The sequence below is a fragment of the Anguilla rostrata genome, chromosome 10 (genome assembly GCF_018555375.3).
Source record: "Anguilla rostrata isolate EN2019 chromosome 10, ASM1855537v3, whole genome shotgun sequence".
Lineage (NCBI taxonomy): Eukaryota > Metazoa > Chordata > Actinopteri > Anguilliformes > Anguillidae > Anguilla > Anguilla rostrata.
In genome coordinates, this window is record NC_057942.1 from 12,609,297 (window position 1) to 12,627,702 (window position 18,406).

At 44.5% G+C, this 18,406-nt stretch overlaps 1 protein-coding gene across 1 annotated transcript in view; it reads right to left on the reverse strand.

Moving 5' to 3' along the window:
* The window catches only part of cux2b (cut-like homeobox 2b), a 128,554-nt gene that overhangs the window by 32,798 nt on the left and 77,350 nt on the right, over positions 1 to 18,406 (reverse strand). The window lies entirely within an intron of this gene.

Genomic DNA, 18,406 nt, shown 5'->3' on the forward strand with positions numbered 1-18,406 from the left:
ACACGCACACACACACACACGCACCTCTGCAGTCTCTCTCTCACACACACACACACACACACACACACACACACACGCACCTCTGCAGTCTCACACACACACACACACGCACATCTGCAATCACACACACACACACACACGCACCTCTGCAGTCTCACACACACACACACACACACACATCTGCAATCACACACACACACACACACACACACACGCATATCTGCAATCACACACACACACACACACACACATCTGCAGTCTCACACACACACACACACCTCTACAATCACACACACACACCTCTGCAGTCTCACACACACGCGCACACACACACACACACACGCATATCTGCAATCACACACACACACACACACACACACGCACCTCTGCAGTCTCACACACACACACGCGCACACACACACGCACCTCTGCAGTCTCACACACACACACGCGCACACACACACACACGCACATCTGCAGTCACACACACACACACACACGCACACATGTGCATTGCACATATGATTGCACACATATGTGCAATCACACACACACACGTACACGTATATGTGCAATCACACACACACACGCATCTGTATATGTGCAATCACATACACACGCATACTCACACACGTATGCATATACGTGCAATCACACACACGTACGCGTATACGTGCAGTCACACACACGCATGGGTATTATATGTGCAATGACACACACGCATGCATATATGTGCAATTACATACACATACACACACCCACACACAAACTAAAACCCAAATCTCCACACAGGGGCTGTCGAAGCACAAAACACATTGGGTCTGTGCAAAGCTTGGCCGGAGGACTGGATACGCGTGGGTGCTTGAGCGGAAGGGGGGGGTAGTTATGTGGGGCAGGAGGGACAGGAGAGGTGACAGAGGGAGGCTGTGAAGGAGGTGTCGGAAGGTGATCTTTCATGGTTGCCCCCGGGTACATCCAGGTGGGCACACTTTACATTTCTCATGCAGAACTTAATTAGCACCATATCTGTGCTGGGTAAAAAGGGGATATGAGTTTTTATGCCTTTCATATTAATATCTGAGCATTAGAAATAAGTCACTCAGATCAATTCTATGGGCCCATAGGGCCAGCTTCAAAATCTCCACTGCTGTGTGGTGCAGTGAGGTTTAGTCAAATTTATTTAATGATAAATTGATTCAGCTAATGATAATCTGAGCAGTCAGTAGAGCCCAACTTCCTAAAATAACATGAACACCACATGGATTGAATATAATAAAGAATTTATTGAATACAAATATGAATAAATGAAAAATGGAAAGTGAAATATTAAAACAAGGGCAACTGGTAGAAAACAATAAAATTATTGATTGACTGATAGAAAATAAAGTAAGAACTTCTGTTTACTCTATCAGATTATAATTGGGTAATGGAAAAATACAGGTTGGTTATCTCTACTGTTAACAGATAACTACAAACTTGTGTTATGAGTGCACACTATACTATGTTGTTAGTTCATTAATACCTGACAATAAGAGACTTAACTATGAGTAATGAAACATTATGAGTAATAAAAATAAAACAATATGAGTAATAAAACATTTACTTGAAGCTACAAGTGACTATGCAGCAAATATAATCACAATCAACAGGAATGTGGGTAGAATCGTCCCTTTTTCCTACAACGGCTTTTTGGAACACAATGGTCCAAATCTTCAGGCCAACTCTGACTCAGTGATCAGGTAAGCTGCAAATTGGTGTGTTGAACAAGGTCTGCGAAGAGCTCTGAAGTGCGTCTGCTGAGGTCAGACTGATTCATTGCTATCAGCGCAAAGTGTGAAAGTTTTATGAGGTTTTGTATTTGGTGAAAATTGATGACGCGATGGAACCCCATGTGGGAACCATGGACTGAGGTTGGTAGGCGAGAGTTTTGGTGACACACGCGCATGTGATTGGTCCGCTGTAGTACAGATGTCAATCACACAAGGATGGGTCCCCGTTGACACCTTGATATAGGCTAGTGTTCAATGGAATACTATATGGTTTTCCAGGCTTGCCCTTCAAGTGCCACAATGTCTGATACTGGTGGATCTGCCAGACCTAGTGACACGCCTTGCTGCCTATTCCAAATAGTTACAACTGAGGAGTCCTGGGACTGTGGGACTGTGAGTGTGAGGGTCTTTCTGTGTGTCTCTTTACACATGATCCACTCGCTACAATGGATAGTAGAGTTGGGCAGGGTTGTTCTGGATATTTGCTTCCATAGTCTTATGTAAAAGGTATTTTTGAAGGTAAAGAAACTTAATGGTGACACTGGGCAGTGGATTCGAATCCAGTGAGTACAGATATAAGGGGCGTGTGTTACGCAACACCTAGCCAACAAAATAATAACTTAGCATGAAAATGAACAAACCCAAAAAAAAGCAATATTCCCTTACAGAGAAAAGCACTTTAATGCATATTCCCAGGTGTGTGCGCCTCACAAAATCTCACTGCTCCTTTTTCAGTCCAGTTCCAGGTTTTCCAGCTTTCATCTCACAAGGTGGCATTAGAAACCTTAGTCAAGGGGGAGGCTGTATGGTCATGTGAAACAATGGTCACCCTTCACTGATCTGGCTTTCGGTACATCTGCAGGAGGCTGAGCGAGGGAGGGAGGAAGGGAAAATTACACGAGGACTGGTGCCAAGGCCTCGTGGTGACATAGAAAAAAACGCACACAAAATAAATAAATAACAGCGGCGGGATACAAAAAAAAAGCACTTGACTCACTGGAAAGTGCCTGCACTCTCCAGAGGGAAGCCTAATGACAGCATCAAGTTTAAAGAAATATCATAAAGATCAAACAAATCCCTCCCATCACTCCCTCACTAAGCTTGTGAACGGAGTTAATGTAAAATGGAAAGGCTATAGACGCGATCAATACAGATGCAATAGTCTGCGGCTCTCAGCCGGCTGATAGCTATAGCATTGTTTCACCTGTTTTTTTATCCCTCCAATTTTCCCCATTTTTTTTTCCTCGGGGGCCCCATGCCGGGCTGCTTGGTTCAGTGAACAAACCCTCACCTGCCGCTGGACAAACATCCCAGTTTCACATGTGGCCAAACTCTGCATTAACAATCAATTTCATTTAATCATAATTGATATTAATAATTCTGTGAGTGTATGTGAGAGAGGAAGAGAGAGAGAGTGTGTGCGTTTGTGTGTGTATTAGTGTGTGTGTGAGAGAGAAAGAGAGTGCATGTGTGTGTGTGTGTGTGCGAGAGAAACAGAAAGTGTGTGTGTGTGTGTGTGTGTGTGTGTGCGTATGCGTGCGTGTGCATATGTGTGTGCACGTGTGTGCGTGTGTGCGCATGTTTGTGCCTCTGTGCATTCTTCCTCCCACTCAGCCACTCAGTTCCATGAACAGGCCTGTTGACTGATGGCCCCCCCTTTACTGTGGGACAATGAGAAAATGGCATGAAAACAAACTGAGCCATAGCAGTTGATTCAAGGGTTTTTTTTCTTGAATCACCATTTACCTTTAGACAGCTCTGGTGATTAATGTGCGGACATACTGTCTTTACTGTGTTACCTGATTAAATACCATGTTAGCAATACATTATTAGAGTCATTGTCCTATGTTGTTAATGTTGGGGGTTGATGTGGGGAAAGGAGGCTTGGTCTTCACCTTTCAATGGAACACATCTGATCACCTGTATTTTCCGAGAAAAGAAATGCCAAAACCTTTTAGCACCAACGAGCAACAGTGTCCCCATTTCCCACACATAACATCAGTATCAAGGCATTTACTCTGACGCTAAACAAAATTTCGCCAACAATCCCTCGGCTAATTACCGTTGGTACATATTTTACACACCAGCGTCTGCATTAGCCGGCGTGTCACAGAAAGGAATATGTCCGCTCCCAGCGGTCCGCCGATCGCCCGGCTCCGAGCCGCTCGGATGAGGGCAGCCGAAGAGAAGGCTTGAGGAATGAACGCAACAGGCTCTTTTTTTTAGACTGACACGGGGCTCCCCGGTCCTCCATCATCCCCTAACGAGAGAACAGAGATTACCTCCACAATCACACCATTAACCTGTCTGCACCAGGCAGAGAAGACATCAATCACATGGCTGATGCGTTCACATGTACCGCTTGGTATGCATATCCCCATCCCTACAGCAGCCACCATCAAAGCACTTTGAGATGTCATGCATAATGCGCCGGTCGAGGCTCCGGCTTTATCTCCCCCCTCCATGCAAATTGACTGAAACACCTATGATTACTTAAGGCCCTAGGAGGGAGATTATATAAAGGGCCTGCCTTGTTCGTCAGGGACCGACACGGGCGGCGGTGACAATGCCGTCGCTCCCCGCCCCCGCCTTCCCCCCCCGACCGCAGCCCCGCTCTCGACGGGAAGATCCTCCCGGAATATGAACAAAAATGTGAAGTGCGCGTTCATTCTGCGGGAATTTTTGTTATTTTTAAAAATAATAATCAAATAAAAGAAATACATTTTGCAGATATAGCTTTTTTTGTCCACATTTACTTCCCCACAGGCTGAATGGGTAAACCCCATTTCACTGATGAAGCCAATACTGGAGAATCTTTAGGCTGCTCTTAAAGTCATGTTCAACAAAGTATTCCACAATTAAACCAGCAAGACCTCACCCTAGTGTATGGTCTATGAGCAAATCCAAAAAGAGTGAAAGATCCTTCCTGCCTGAAGAGAAACAAGACAGTACCACTACACTTTTCTCACAACAGAAGTGGAACCAGACAAGTCAGAGCTGGCTAGCTAACCCAATACAGCTATGAATGCTTTTCCACTACGTAAAACTACAGTGGCAGCAGACATCACACACACCTGCTGGCCAGATTGAGGTGCCTGCCTACCATTCATTTGGATTAGGTTCGCCCCTAATAGTCTCCATATTCATTTATATTCCTTTCTATGGCACAGATTGCAAGTAAAATGCAGGTGACCATTTTACCATTGCACTTCGACCAGATAGTCACACTTGTGGACAGAGAAATCAGAATGCATGTGTCTGAAAGCCTACCTCCCAGGCCTGTAGACCGGTCAGCAAAGGCGCAGTCAATACCAGACCACTGGGACCCTCACTACACACAAAAAAAAATAGTAATAGGAAATTCCACTTGACAGCAACATCTAGAAGATATTATATTTCTGTATATTTTCTTTAGTTACCAAGGTTTTCCTATTGCCTACACTATAATTTGGAAAGGCGCACTGATACAAATTAGGTTAGTTCCTTTTTGATGGCAGACATTTACTAAAAGATTTATTAATGCTGAATCCATTACTGGTGACTGCCCGGTTGTGTTTTTCACGCTTGAGGTGGCAAAGAATCAATATGGCCACCAAAGTGATCAAAAAAAGCAATACCACCAAAGTTCCCTTTTCTAGACCAAAGCCTTTTAAAAGCCTTTAGATCAATGGAGGTATCGAATACATTTCTGCCAAGCTGTACTTTTATGGTTGATTTAAAAAATAAATAAAAACATATCAGAAAAATAAAAACAGCCAGCAGCAAACAGGAAGTGCTGTTATGTTTTGACACCACTGCCAAGGTAATGATTTTTTTAATAACACCTCTGGTCAAACTACTCTGAGATGCTCAATTGACTTTTAATGTATGAAAGTGAAAACCTGTGCTGGTCAGTCTCGCCAAAACAGCCAGAAAACAAGCAGGAGCTTCACGAACACGCCATCATTTTGTCATGACACAGAAATTCCAAAATATTTTTCTGGCTGCTTATTTTTTTTACAGTGTTGGATCTCAATGAACACATACCAGTAGCAAAATACAGCTGCAAGCAGTGAATGTGAGGGGGCCAAGCACGACAGGGCCGTGATGTGGCAGATCAGTTACAATGCCATTGTGTTGTTATTGATGCTGCAAACTCTCCAAATTACAGGAGATACTGTTTTTGATGATATGGGAATGTTCTCGTTATAGCAGCCCCATGAGGTCAACTGATCTGCCCTTTTAGGAGGCACATTCTGTCAGCTTAGATGTACATCTTGTCAAATGGTATGACCATACGTAGTCATTGCATGCAAAGTACACGCAACAAAGTACTAAACATGACTACTTTCACTTACATGACATCAATATGTCCCAAACATTATGGTTCCCCGAAAAGTGGGGACTATGTATAAAAAGTGCTGTAATTTGTTAACCAGAAATGGGAGGGCTATGTATAAAAAGTTGTGATTTCTACATGGTGAAACAAAAAGGTATAAGAATACCCTGTAATATAAACTGAGAATGCGCGCTTTAACCACATGCAAATTTTTTGATTACAAATCTAAAATTATGGAGTACAAATAAAGAAAAAATATGTATTTTTCTGGAGCTCACTGTATGTTCCCAATGAGGAGACAGATAACGACACTGCAAAGAAACATTTAAAAAAATGTTTTTGAGAATTTTAAAATATTTTTAAGCTCTACAGTTTCACCATGTATTTTGAATGGACCAATGTTTAAGAGCTGGGCATTTTATGCAACTGTCACTGGGAATACTATGTTTCATGACTTCCTGTTAAACTGTTTGAAATTTAAAAGCATTTATGTGATAAGACGTGCCCACAGGTTTATTGGTTTAGTGCAGCCATGGTTTGTGGTGTAGAACCTTTCTTTATAATGCATTTTTATCGGATCTTCCACTGAACAAATTGGTAGAAGTTCCATGTTGATATGTCACTGCCTAGGACAATTCAAAAATTGAAAATGGCAGAAAATATATTATGATGGACATTATCCAACAATGAGATGCAGGATCTTGTGAGGTCAGTTTTCAGTTGCTAGTTCAAACGGTACTGGAATAATGATTGTTTAAATATTCCAAATTAAAATAAAGTTTGTTGCGCCACCAAGTAGCCAGAGTCAAAATTGCTCAATGGTGATTTAGACGTGCCCTCTACCCAAGTTTTATAAGAATCACTCATAAGGTTAGGCCAAAACTGAGAAGTGACGAAAATGGATAATAATAATATTCTGAAATCATACACTTTAGGCCAGACCATTTGGGAATTTTTACAATTATCCATGTTGACATTCATGTTTATTGGCAAACCTTCACGCTGGTATCTGTCTTTAAAAGAGCCTGCAGCCCTATTCTAACCCAGCAATGCCAGAACAGGAATATTTTGTTTGTTTAGCCTGTTTATATAGAAGAAAATAAATTATAAGAGAATAGCATTGGAAATGGATTATTCATTTCTTTACATTATCTTTTATTTATAATGAACTAGGTCTGCATTAATGCTGTTGTAACTAAGTGTGTTTTCTATATTACTAAATCATGCAGTGGCAATTAAGTGGTTATACCTTTCTGTTGTTAAATTACGTTGCCCTGGTTTATATGCACAAAGTTGTTTATAGCTTGTAATGTCAGTGTTGTCAGATCTGCATTTGTTTCCATCGAGGATGGCATGGGAAATAAGTGCTTTCAGTAGTGCCTTTATGTGCTATCCTCCAGGCTCAAGAATACATGCAGTCTTTTATGCAATGTACGTATTTCAGCCCAAAAATAAAATTCAATCCAATCTTACTGCGGCCATATTTTTTTGTAGTAGCAAATATCTTTCTAACAGGCTTTCAGAGGACCTTCAAAGAACAAACTGGTGACAGTTCCCTGTTGATATATTAAATGGTTTGGGATGAGATGTAGTTTAGGCATTTTTGAAAAAATGATAATATCAAATATGGTAGACTTCATGGGTTCTTGAGCATGATTTTTTCTATGTGAGGAAATGAATCAATGAACACTGTCTTGGTGTCTCTAGTACATACAGACTCTGGGTTATAGCAGTAAATTGTCTGCTAAAACAGCACCATGTGGCCAATCAGGGTGAAAATCAGTCTTTGACCATTCTGTACAAGACTCCCATTATGCAAATCCAACAGAGGTGTTTAGTACCTTAAATATGCTAAATCTACAAAAGCAGAAATTGAATATGAATACAATGTCTTTGAATACTTGCTTTCCGGCAGGAGTCAGCAAAGATGACTACAGAACTTGGGATGGCAGGACAAAATACGATCTCTGTAAAAGATTAGGCCTACATACTGGCAAGATTTGTGAAGAAATATACCACTCCATGTTTCAAAAGAATGTTTAAGCTAATGTAACTGAAAAAAGCACTTTTTTAACCAACTTTGTAATGAGTGGGACAGGGCAACTACAATTATATCAAATGCAAAAGTCCTTTATTCTGTCTGGAGAATGAGACTTACCAAAGGTAAATATGCTTTTCCTCCCTGAAATAGTGCACGGAACTATTAGTTACCCAGAATGCATTTGTTTAAATCTGCATAAGAGCCCAAACATATCAATAAACAAGTCTTTAAAATGCAGTACGCAAGGAAGCGACTGTAGCTTGTTGGATTGCTAATGCCTGACGTTTTCTGAAAAAAGATTTGACACCAGTAGCACAGATTAAACACACACAATATTTATAAGAAACATGTTTTACTTTTAAAATGACCTACTACCGTGGTGAATTTTTTTTTATTTCGTGTCCATACCTGTAAAATATTAAATATGGATCATTACATAAATATTTTCATTCTTCTGTGGCATCACAGGAAAGTGACAAATTTGTTTAATATCCCAAGCTGCCTAATGACCTCAGGCCTGGATTTGTGGCGGTGGGGATATTAAGGGGGTTACTCTGCAGTTCTACTTTAAAAGCAAAAAAGAAACAGGCTGCCCTGAGAACACCTCACAACCTCCTAAATAATTCCTTACAGGAGATCAATCAATGTGGTAGTCTGCAGCCCAAGAGTGAATTGAGCCTGGGAATACATACTGAGACTACAGAGCTGAGCACTTACAGGCACGTCTGCTGTAGGAGAATCTGAACTGAATATGACTTACTCGCTTTTGTTCAAGGCCTTCTCCCCCTAAACCCCCCCCCCCTTTTTTTTTTTTTTACAATTGAAAAGTAAGATGTCAACATCTGGGTCATTCATCACAAAGACACCATATAGCAACAAATGTCCCTTATAGCGGTTCATAAGCATGCAGTCAAGCCATAACTATTTTTGTATGGCATACGGGCCGGCTAAAACCTGCAGAAGGTGGATTTCTGATTTTTGGGATCGTGTATGGAAAGGCAGGGAGTTCTGATTGTGTCACCCCATGAATTCTAAAGAGAATTTTAATACAAAAAAAACAAAGCAATATAAAAAAAACGACCATATAAAACCCAAAGGCTATAGCTCCACCTGCTCTCACACATAAAGTGAAAAGAACACACCCGTATTTAACAGTACTAGATACCATACCAAAGCACTTGTGTTTGACTACATGCTCGTTAACTTGTACAAGGGATACTTGTATCCATATGGAAGCAGAGGATGATAGAGGGAGAGAACTGTTCTTTTCAGCTCCACCCTCTAGCCCTGCAGTGTTGGGGTCTCATGAGACCCAAGGTTAATCTGCAGCCCCGGCCATGGGAGGAGAACCCCGCTCGAGGAGGAGCTCCACCTTCCACACAAGGAGGCCAGCGGACTGAATGTGAGCAGTCATTCCTGGGTCTGTCCTCCACAGCACAGTGCTAATACACCAGGAGATCCCAAACTGCAGCCTGCGCACAAATCTGTGGGGGTTCACAGCAAAATAAAAAAAAAATTGATATTTCAAAAATGAAATTTTAGAATTGCAAACAAACCTTGTTTGCTTAACACATACTTAGTAATAATTAATTAATAATTAATGAGTGATAACATTTTAACTCTCTCTATATATCTATATGTATATATGTATTACATACATATAATGTATTTTATATATATAATGTATTATATATATATATATATATATATATATATATATATATATATATATACATATATATAGACCATACATTATACATACATCTTAAAGTAATTATAATAATGTATCCATAATATAATGATATGACAATTATTGTGTTTTAGCCAAAGAATTGGGACAACTACCCACCTACCAGGAATTCTACCCAAAAAGCCTCAGTGAAGTAACCACCAGATTAAAAAACGGACGATAGACAAGCACGCGAAGACAAGCACATAGTGCATTTATTACACAGCCACAGGATTTACTGCTACACATGATCCTTCCTTAAAGAGAAGGAGTGTGTGAGTGTTTGTGTGTGTTTGCATGTGGTGTGTGTGTGTGTGTGTGTGTGCACGTGTGTGTGTGCATGTTTGTGTGTGTGTATATGTGCATGTGTGTGTGCGCAAGTGTGTGTGTGCATGTGTGTGTGTGTTTGTGTGTGTTAAGTAAATGCATCACAGGAGTCAGCAGTGACAGTTTGAGTTGAGAGAAAGAAAAAAAGGCACAAGCAAAAACGTGTGCGCGTGTTTGCGCACACACATACACACACACGGGCGCGCGCGCACGCACACACACTCACACTCACACACACGCAGGGAGAGACAGAGAGGAAGACGGTTCCCACAAAAGGCTGCAATTAGCAATTATGTAGTCATCAATTACAATTATCACAACTGGTGATTATGCAATTATCACTCCAAATCTTCAGGTTTTTTTTACCCAGGCTCCCCAGTTTACCACCGACTGTGATTTGGGTGCGTGAGAAGAACGACGGCAGGGGACGTGAAGCGGGTGAGGGGGGGTGGGGGGGGAGGTAGGGGGGGGTAAGGGATGGGGAGGCGGTCAGGGTGGAGGGAACAGGGTCAGCTCACACACGACAAGCAGCAAGACTGCTTTTAAATTGCCTGTCACCGGCTCGTGATGCAAAGGTCAGCGCCCAATCAAGGGAACCCCGAAACACGGCGCTGGTCCTTGGGCTCTGTCCGAGCCGGCTCTCTCTGAGGTGACAGCGTGTCACAACAGCCCGCGCGCGCTTACCCAGTTTATTAAAGCAGCGTGTGGAGGGAGCGCGCGGGAGCACAGGGGAGCGGCTCGCTGCCTCCAACATCAGCTAAAGGCGCTGCCAACGGTGTCACTTCTGTCTTCTGGTTTGGTTGACACCCATCCCCCACTCCCCTCCCCCTCAACTCCAACCACCATGTTTGTTCTCAGCATTAAAACAACACCGGTCAGAGATTATCTTGAAAAGTTAATGTAAACGCAGCACTGACAAGCGACGACCTTTGCAACTATTCCCGTCACTCAAAACTATGTTCCTGGTTGGCTCGCGTCAACAAGTGAGTCCGAGCGCAAGACAGCGGATGAAACATGAACTGACAGAGAGAGAGCGAGGAACTGGTGTGGAGAGAGATGAGCAGGTGAGGTAGTTTGAGTTGGTAGAGAGAGTCAACGTTTAACTGGTATAGTCAATGGTGTTCAGGTGGAGATGGCGATGAACTGGTGGACAGTGGAGGACACAAAATGGCGGGTGATTAAATGGAGGTGATAGCGGCGGATAGCCTGTGATTACATTGTTTAGAGTGAACTGGCGAAGAGAGTTAGTGATTAACTGGAGGGGATCGTGATGAACTGGTGGATGGTCAACCGGTGGGGACCGAGCGAGCAGGCGGGGGAGAGAGGAGGAGGACACAGACGCCTCTCAGTCTCCCGCATTTCGGAGAGGATTTATTCGGGATGACACCCTGCGCTGGCTGCCGGCTGGCGTCTCGGGGGTCTGAGTGAAATGAGCAGTCGGAGCCCTGACACGCATCCAGTCCTCGCGTCAATTCCAATCAGCAGGGCCTGTCAATCATCCCCAGCCCGACTCCACCACACTGCGCGCCCGCCTGGCACCGCCCGCTCGCTGCCCTCTGCGTGCACCCTCCCCGTCCAGCCAGACCCACCTCTGGAGCAGGACGTCAGATCACCCATCCCCCCTCCTCCATCGAGGCCCATAGCAGAGGACACTTTACAAGTGCAGACACTGGCTGACTGGAAATTTAGATCAGACATTGCGATTCATTATGATTAGATTAAGCTCTGCCGGAGATCTGGCCATCATAAAGGGGGGAAAAAAAGGCTAAACGTTGATCAACCAGCACCAGCACAAGGAAAAATAATGACACCCCTGGTATTACTGATAATCACATTCTGGAGTGAGAGTGTGTGCGTGTGTGTGTGTGTGTGCGTGTGTGTGTGTGTGTGTGTTGGGGGCTGCCATAGATAATCAGAGGTCGGAACATTGTGTCATTAATGTAATATTAATGTAACGATAAGACTACTACAGCAGTGCCAGTGAAGGGGAGTGTTGATAATGACACACACATAACGAGCGGCAGACTCGGGGGCTTATCTCCAGCGGATCCAGAGAGAGAGAGAATTAATCCTGATGGGCACCGCGCTCCGAGCTCTCTGAGACATTGCACTATTAGGAATTAAACTCCGATCAAAGGCCGATATCGGCCCGCTGTCCTACAGGCCCCGGCCACGTTCGGCGCTGCCAGCCCACGTGTGCCCGGTGGCAGCCCGAGGTGCCAGGAAGGCCGAGCCGGCGATGCAACGCAAACCTCGGCCTACGCACTCAAGGTCAGCAGAAAGACAACAGAGAGACGGGAGAGGAGAAAAACAAACCAAAGAACAGAAGAACGGAGTTCTTTTTTTTTTCTTTTTTAAACCGGCGTAGTTAACACGATAGGAGGAGGGGGGCAATGTGTGTGGGTCTATTTTTTTTTTTCCTCCCTTTTAAGAAAGACCTTTGAAGCTTTTGAAGTATTGAATGACCTCCAGGCCTGGACTAAGAAAACTTGTGTCTAATAGGAGGTGGAAAAAGTGAAGTAATAAAGAAGATTTTTTTTGGTAAAGAGAGAGGCGCAGGGATAAGTAAGAGAGTGATGGATAAAACAAACTCCTGTGCAAAAACCAATCCCCACCCATGGCCTCTGTGCGTCTTCACGAAGGAGCGAGTTCTTGGCTGAAAAATGGGGGTGCGGGCCCCAGGGATAGCTCTGAGGCTCACTAGCGGATCGTAGCTCCCCCGTGTTCCCTGTGCAACACCCAGCAGTGGCACCCCGCTCTGCTCCCCCCCCCCCCACCCCTCCCCAAATGCCATTCAAGGTGAGGAGACGCAGCTGCGTGAGGGAGAGCAGCGCCCGTGATGGATGGCGTTCGTCCACCCTGGCCCCCTTCTCTCCCCGAGAGCTGGTGACTTTCCAGTGAGGCAATTATCATTGCGGAATGCGTAATAGCCTAATTAATTACAAGTGTCAGTGCGGCCTTTGTTTCATTGTAACGGGACATCATGCCAACTCTGTGTCCGTTTTCAAAAGAAAACTACTGATGAATGTGGGAGGTGGCCTGGAGGAGGGGGAGGGAGTTCCAGAATAGGCACTGACAGACGAAGAGAAGGCCGCACCTTCCAGCCTTGTTGTGTACGGGGAGAAAAGTGGGGAGCAGGGTTCCTCTGACCAACTTCAGTCACCTCTCACAACACTTGCATTTTAATGAACAATTAAATTAAGTAATAACCCCCCCTCCCCCAATTTTACATTCTATAACCAAATGTCATACTCATAATTGATTGTACAGATTAAAAAACCCAACCAATATTCTGCTACTAACAGTCCTGAACTAAGAATACTGCTAGCATGAGGAATGGGTTAGGTTAATGTATATGTCTTTACTGGGCTGCAGGGCTGCTTGTGCTGCTTGAACACTGGTCTTGGGTTTTATGACTCCCCCACCCAACAGCGAAGGAAGCACAGCACTGTGCGGCTCAGCCAGGGAACTGCCGTGTGAAAAGAAGCCAAGAAATCTGCATTCACCAAAACTGATGCAGTTATGAGAACTGAATTAAGTGAGCATTCTAAAATAGGCATTTAAAAAAATTTACTAATAGGGAGACAAAAAAAACTGGATAGAAATTGGTTTAATTAAATGTGCATGCGCTTGTTTCATTCGGTTTTATAAGACTGCCAAGTGCCATTCCTTCAGAAGCAATTCAACTGTAGTAATTCAGCAGCGATACTGACAGAACAGCCACAGATACATTTGAGAAGGGAATTTTGCAGAAGGTTAGCACAAGACAGTATTGCACTTCCTTCCAACAAGATTTTTTAGTGTCCCTAACCTCATTTTCTGTGTGCTTAAAAATATTACAGTGCGTGCCGTCAGAAGTTGGGCCACAGAAGGGGTGGGTCACGGGAAAGGATTGCAGAAAATGGACAATTACAAGATGAGGGGGGGGAAAGAAATCTGACTTCACACACGGAGTCAGGAGTGGAAAATTGAGCAGCAAATGATTGAGCCGAGGGAGAGACAGCAGACAGTTTTATTTTCATCCTCGGCTAAACACACCAGCCGATGTGAAAGAAACTTAATAAAACAGCAACCTTGAAAGGAGCAATCAGGGGGCCGCGGCGCTCCCCGCAGACCCCCGAGCAGCGGGGAGCGCGGCGCGGAGGGGAGCGCGGAGCGGAGCGGAGCGCGGCGACTCCGAGGGAAGAACGCGCCGCGGCTACGGGTGGCGCTACGCTCTCGCGGCGGAGTTTTTACATAATTAATAAATGTTGATGTTTCCAGGTAGTCGCCCAGCGAATACACTTCAGATTTCCGCCGCCGCGATCGTTGTTTCTTTTCAGGAACGACGTCAAAAACAGACAGCTTACACCGCCGACACAAACCAGCCAATTTTTTGCACCACGTCTCCAGAAATCTGCAACGCTACGGAGTTCAGGGCGACGACGCGAGTCGCTCGCGAAATTTATTACCGCAAAAAAAAAAATAAAACGGAGAGCGCGCGTCTGCGACTTTTCTTAATCTGTCGAGGTTTTCGAGCGGAAAACAGCGAAGCGCCGAGTTCTGCGGCAGGAACGCGCCGGACGCGGAGCGACGGGGCAGAAGGACAGCCGGACGGGCGAGGAATGATGGGGTTATAAATAGGAGGATGTATCCGACCCTGTCCAGACGAGGCCCGGGGCAGTCTTGGGATCGCCGTGAGCCTGTCCAGCTCTATATCTGGATGTCTTCAATTAAACATTTAAAACAAGCCGCGCAGGGAGGGCTATTTTTTACAGCCCTTCCCACCACTCATTATTAATTTGTAACAACCTTTAAGGCTTTTTGATGTCATACATATTTTACGGAGGGATATCATTCCCTTTCAGGGTTTTTGCTTGTAGATCCCCGCGGCTGTCAATGATAAATTGCCGCACATCTCAGTCAAGGTGCACACGGCCATCCACTATAATTAGTTCAGGTAAAGGTGAATGCAGAAACACAGGCAGAGTATATTAGTTTTTAAGAAAAAAACTTCCCCCCCAAAAAAGAAAAAGGTGTGTTCAGCATCCAGAAATGATTCAGGGAGACCTAGGGGGCAATATGCAATATTCGGATCGGTACATAAAACCTTTTAGGAAGTTGCAATAGGATCATTTGGACGGTTTTTTTCTATGTATTTATGAGCGCGGACGTTGTGGCAGTCCATTTGGGAGTGCGTAAATCAGCGGCGCGGTGAATTGGGTTTGGAGGGCGGGACGGCTGTGCCGGACATTAACGGGGCCCCATAATTCTCGCGCCGCGTATGTGGGGTGCCAGCCCTGCGCTCCGCGGCCTCCCATTTGGAATTTCTTCCATGTCCGTTGGACAGCGGCCCAAGTGCGGCACGCCTCGGTGCCAATGTTGTTCTACAGCTGTAAAACAGATTCCCCGCGTTTGTTTAATTCGCCACTGATTGTCCCTTTGGCCGGGAGTCTGATGTCATCGTGGTAATGACCGAACTCCCCCCACCAGACCGTGTTTGGCGCTCAGTGCCGCGCCCATAAGGAACGGGAAGGCTGGCTGGCGCACATGCTCAGTAGAGGCCCAGCGCAGATGGTGCCAGGAGAAAAAGCGCGCTTTGCCTGCAGACATAATCCAGACACACTGCCTGCGATGTTCGTACTGCTTTAGCACCAGAATCCCGGAGTACACTACAGGTGATCAGGAGGTGGGTCCCCTGGGATAGGCGGGTAGGACACTGCTGGATCCCGGCCCTGGAACGTAGCCCTCAGAATCGGGCCAAGCCAACCAGCTGAACAGAATTTTTTACCAATTTTCTTCCCTCAATTTCTTTTTATTTTTTCCCCAATTTGGAGTGCTCAAACTAGGAGGGCCATCTACTCCCTGCAGTTTGGTCAACTCCAAATTTAACTTTATTTTGTGTTAATCTGGTAAAAATGGTAAAAATCGATTACTGTGTGACACAGATGAACCCGGTCATGTGACCTCTCTTAAAGCGATGCTATACTGCCACAGCAGAGGGGGCAGAGGACTGAGTGCCCTGGACCTGATCCCAACAGACAGGAAACATCTACACAACCTACAGTAATTCTCCCTGGAACCGACAACGTAGTAAGAAATGTAAAAACAAATGAAACGTATGAATATGCAAATAATGTAACGATAAAATGTATATGAATATGCAAATTAGTTTTAAAAATTCAATAAAATAAAAAAACACGACACACTCGCACATTCACACGAAGCCACACGCACGCACGCACACACGCGGCAGCGGCTCGTGAAAGCCTCCGTATGTTCCCCGGTCCGAGACAATTCAGCGCGAGTTAAAAATAAAAGAGCCGGACGCGCGTGCCTGCTTTGTGACTGCGAGCACCATTTCGGCAGGTTTTCACACGGGACGTCACAGATCCGCAACACTACACCCCGCCGCTATTTCGGGTGCTGCCTCATTAGGAGGAAGAAATGCATCGGGTGTGAAACAAACAGCGAGATACAGTGTTTAACCACAGGGGTGCTGGTTTGTTGTGCTCAGTCAGTATGGCGTGCAATGTTGGACCCTATGGGTGCACACTGAGTGAGCTCACTGAAGGCCACTGACCTGCTGAGGCTCTCTCTAATCGCAAAGGCCCTCGTAGGCCAATAAAGACCTCTACAACTGATGACAAAGAATTCTCAACATAATTATAAAATAATCACTGAAACACCTGTCCGTCAGACCAGAAACAACCTTCAGGAGGCAGGCGTGGATGTGTCAGGGACTACTGTCGGCAGAAGACTCTATGAACAGAACTACAGCGGCTCCAGTGCAAGATGCAAATCATTAGTTAGCCGCAATAACAGGCTGACCAGGCTACAGTTTGCTAGGAAGTACCTGAAAGAGCCTGCAGAGGTCTTGTGGACAGATGAGACCAAGATTCACTTGTATGAAACTGTAGTACAGAGCCAAATCAGGAAAAAATATGTCTTTGCCGCAAACATTATGGAGTTCACTGTATAAACACACACACACATATACACATATACATATAATGCTAAAGCTATGTACAGATATATTGGTGTGTACATAAAGAACTATGAATTGTAATAACAGAAGAAAGAAAAATGGCCACCCCCAGTTCTGCCCCAGGAGCCAAGCTGGATCTGTCACTGAGGTAAATATCCCCGCTGCTAGCAGCTTGTTTACGTCTCCAGTGCTGCAGGAATAATATCCGTGGCCGGGCCTCATAGGCAGTGTGTCCTTGGTGATCAGATCATACGCCCCTCCAGGATTGCATGGAGGGTGTGTGTGGGGGGAAGGGGGGGGGCAGGAAGCTGTGAAACTAAAAAGTTGTAGGGGAGAAGCCCTGAACAGGGGGCCTTCATTCTTAGTTAAAAGCACACAACAACAGAAAATGCACTTCTAGCAAACCCGCATTCAGAAAACACACACTGCGCACTGAATACAAAACACGAAAAAAGGGCAAAAACTATCAATGCAATAAGGGCACTCAGAGCAAAGCGAGCGTAACCACTGCCCCATGCGATGCATGACAGGCAGGTGATTTATTATTAGACTGAGAAAGTCTGGAGTTTGTAAATTATGTGTCAAATGCCCAACGCAAAAATGAAACTATTTCTGGTGATGCCTGGGTGAATGATGAAATAAGTGCAGTGTAACAACAAACCCAAAAGGGAAAGAGGATGGGGGTAATTAAACACTTTAAGTGATGAAATTACATTTGATAGGATGATAGAACACTGGTGTATAGCACTCAACACACAGGCCAGCGAGTTAAAAAGGATGAGAGAAGGAAAGATTTCTACAAGATAAAAGACTGAAACACACCATTCAGGGAACCAGTGATAGCCAGATGAAACATTCAAAAGGTCATAACGAAGTCAACTTATCAGTTGGATCAGAAAGCAATGGCACTTGACTAAACAAGACTGATAAGTAAAGCCTAACGTCAAAAGCAAAAAAATAATTTTAAAATAACTGAAAGAAAACAAAATGGACAAAATATTTCTATTACACATTAATGAATGGTCGCTTGAGCAGCTGGACACTTAAAATATTGGGTCTGTTTTAGTGGCACTTATTTGATGGGAACATGCAGCATTTCTGGCGGTAGTCATGGAAACACTTGAAAAGAACAAGAAAATCAAAGTGCAAGTTGAAGGGAGTGTATAGCGTCTTTGTGTGTGTGTGTGTGTGCGTGTGTGCATACACGTGTGTGAGAGAGATCACAAGTGTGTGAGAGAAAGAGCAAAAGATTGAT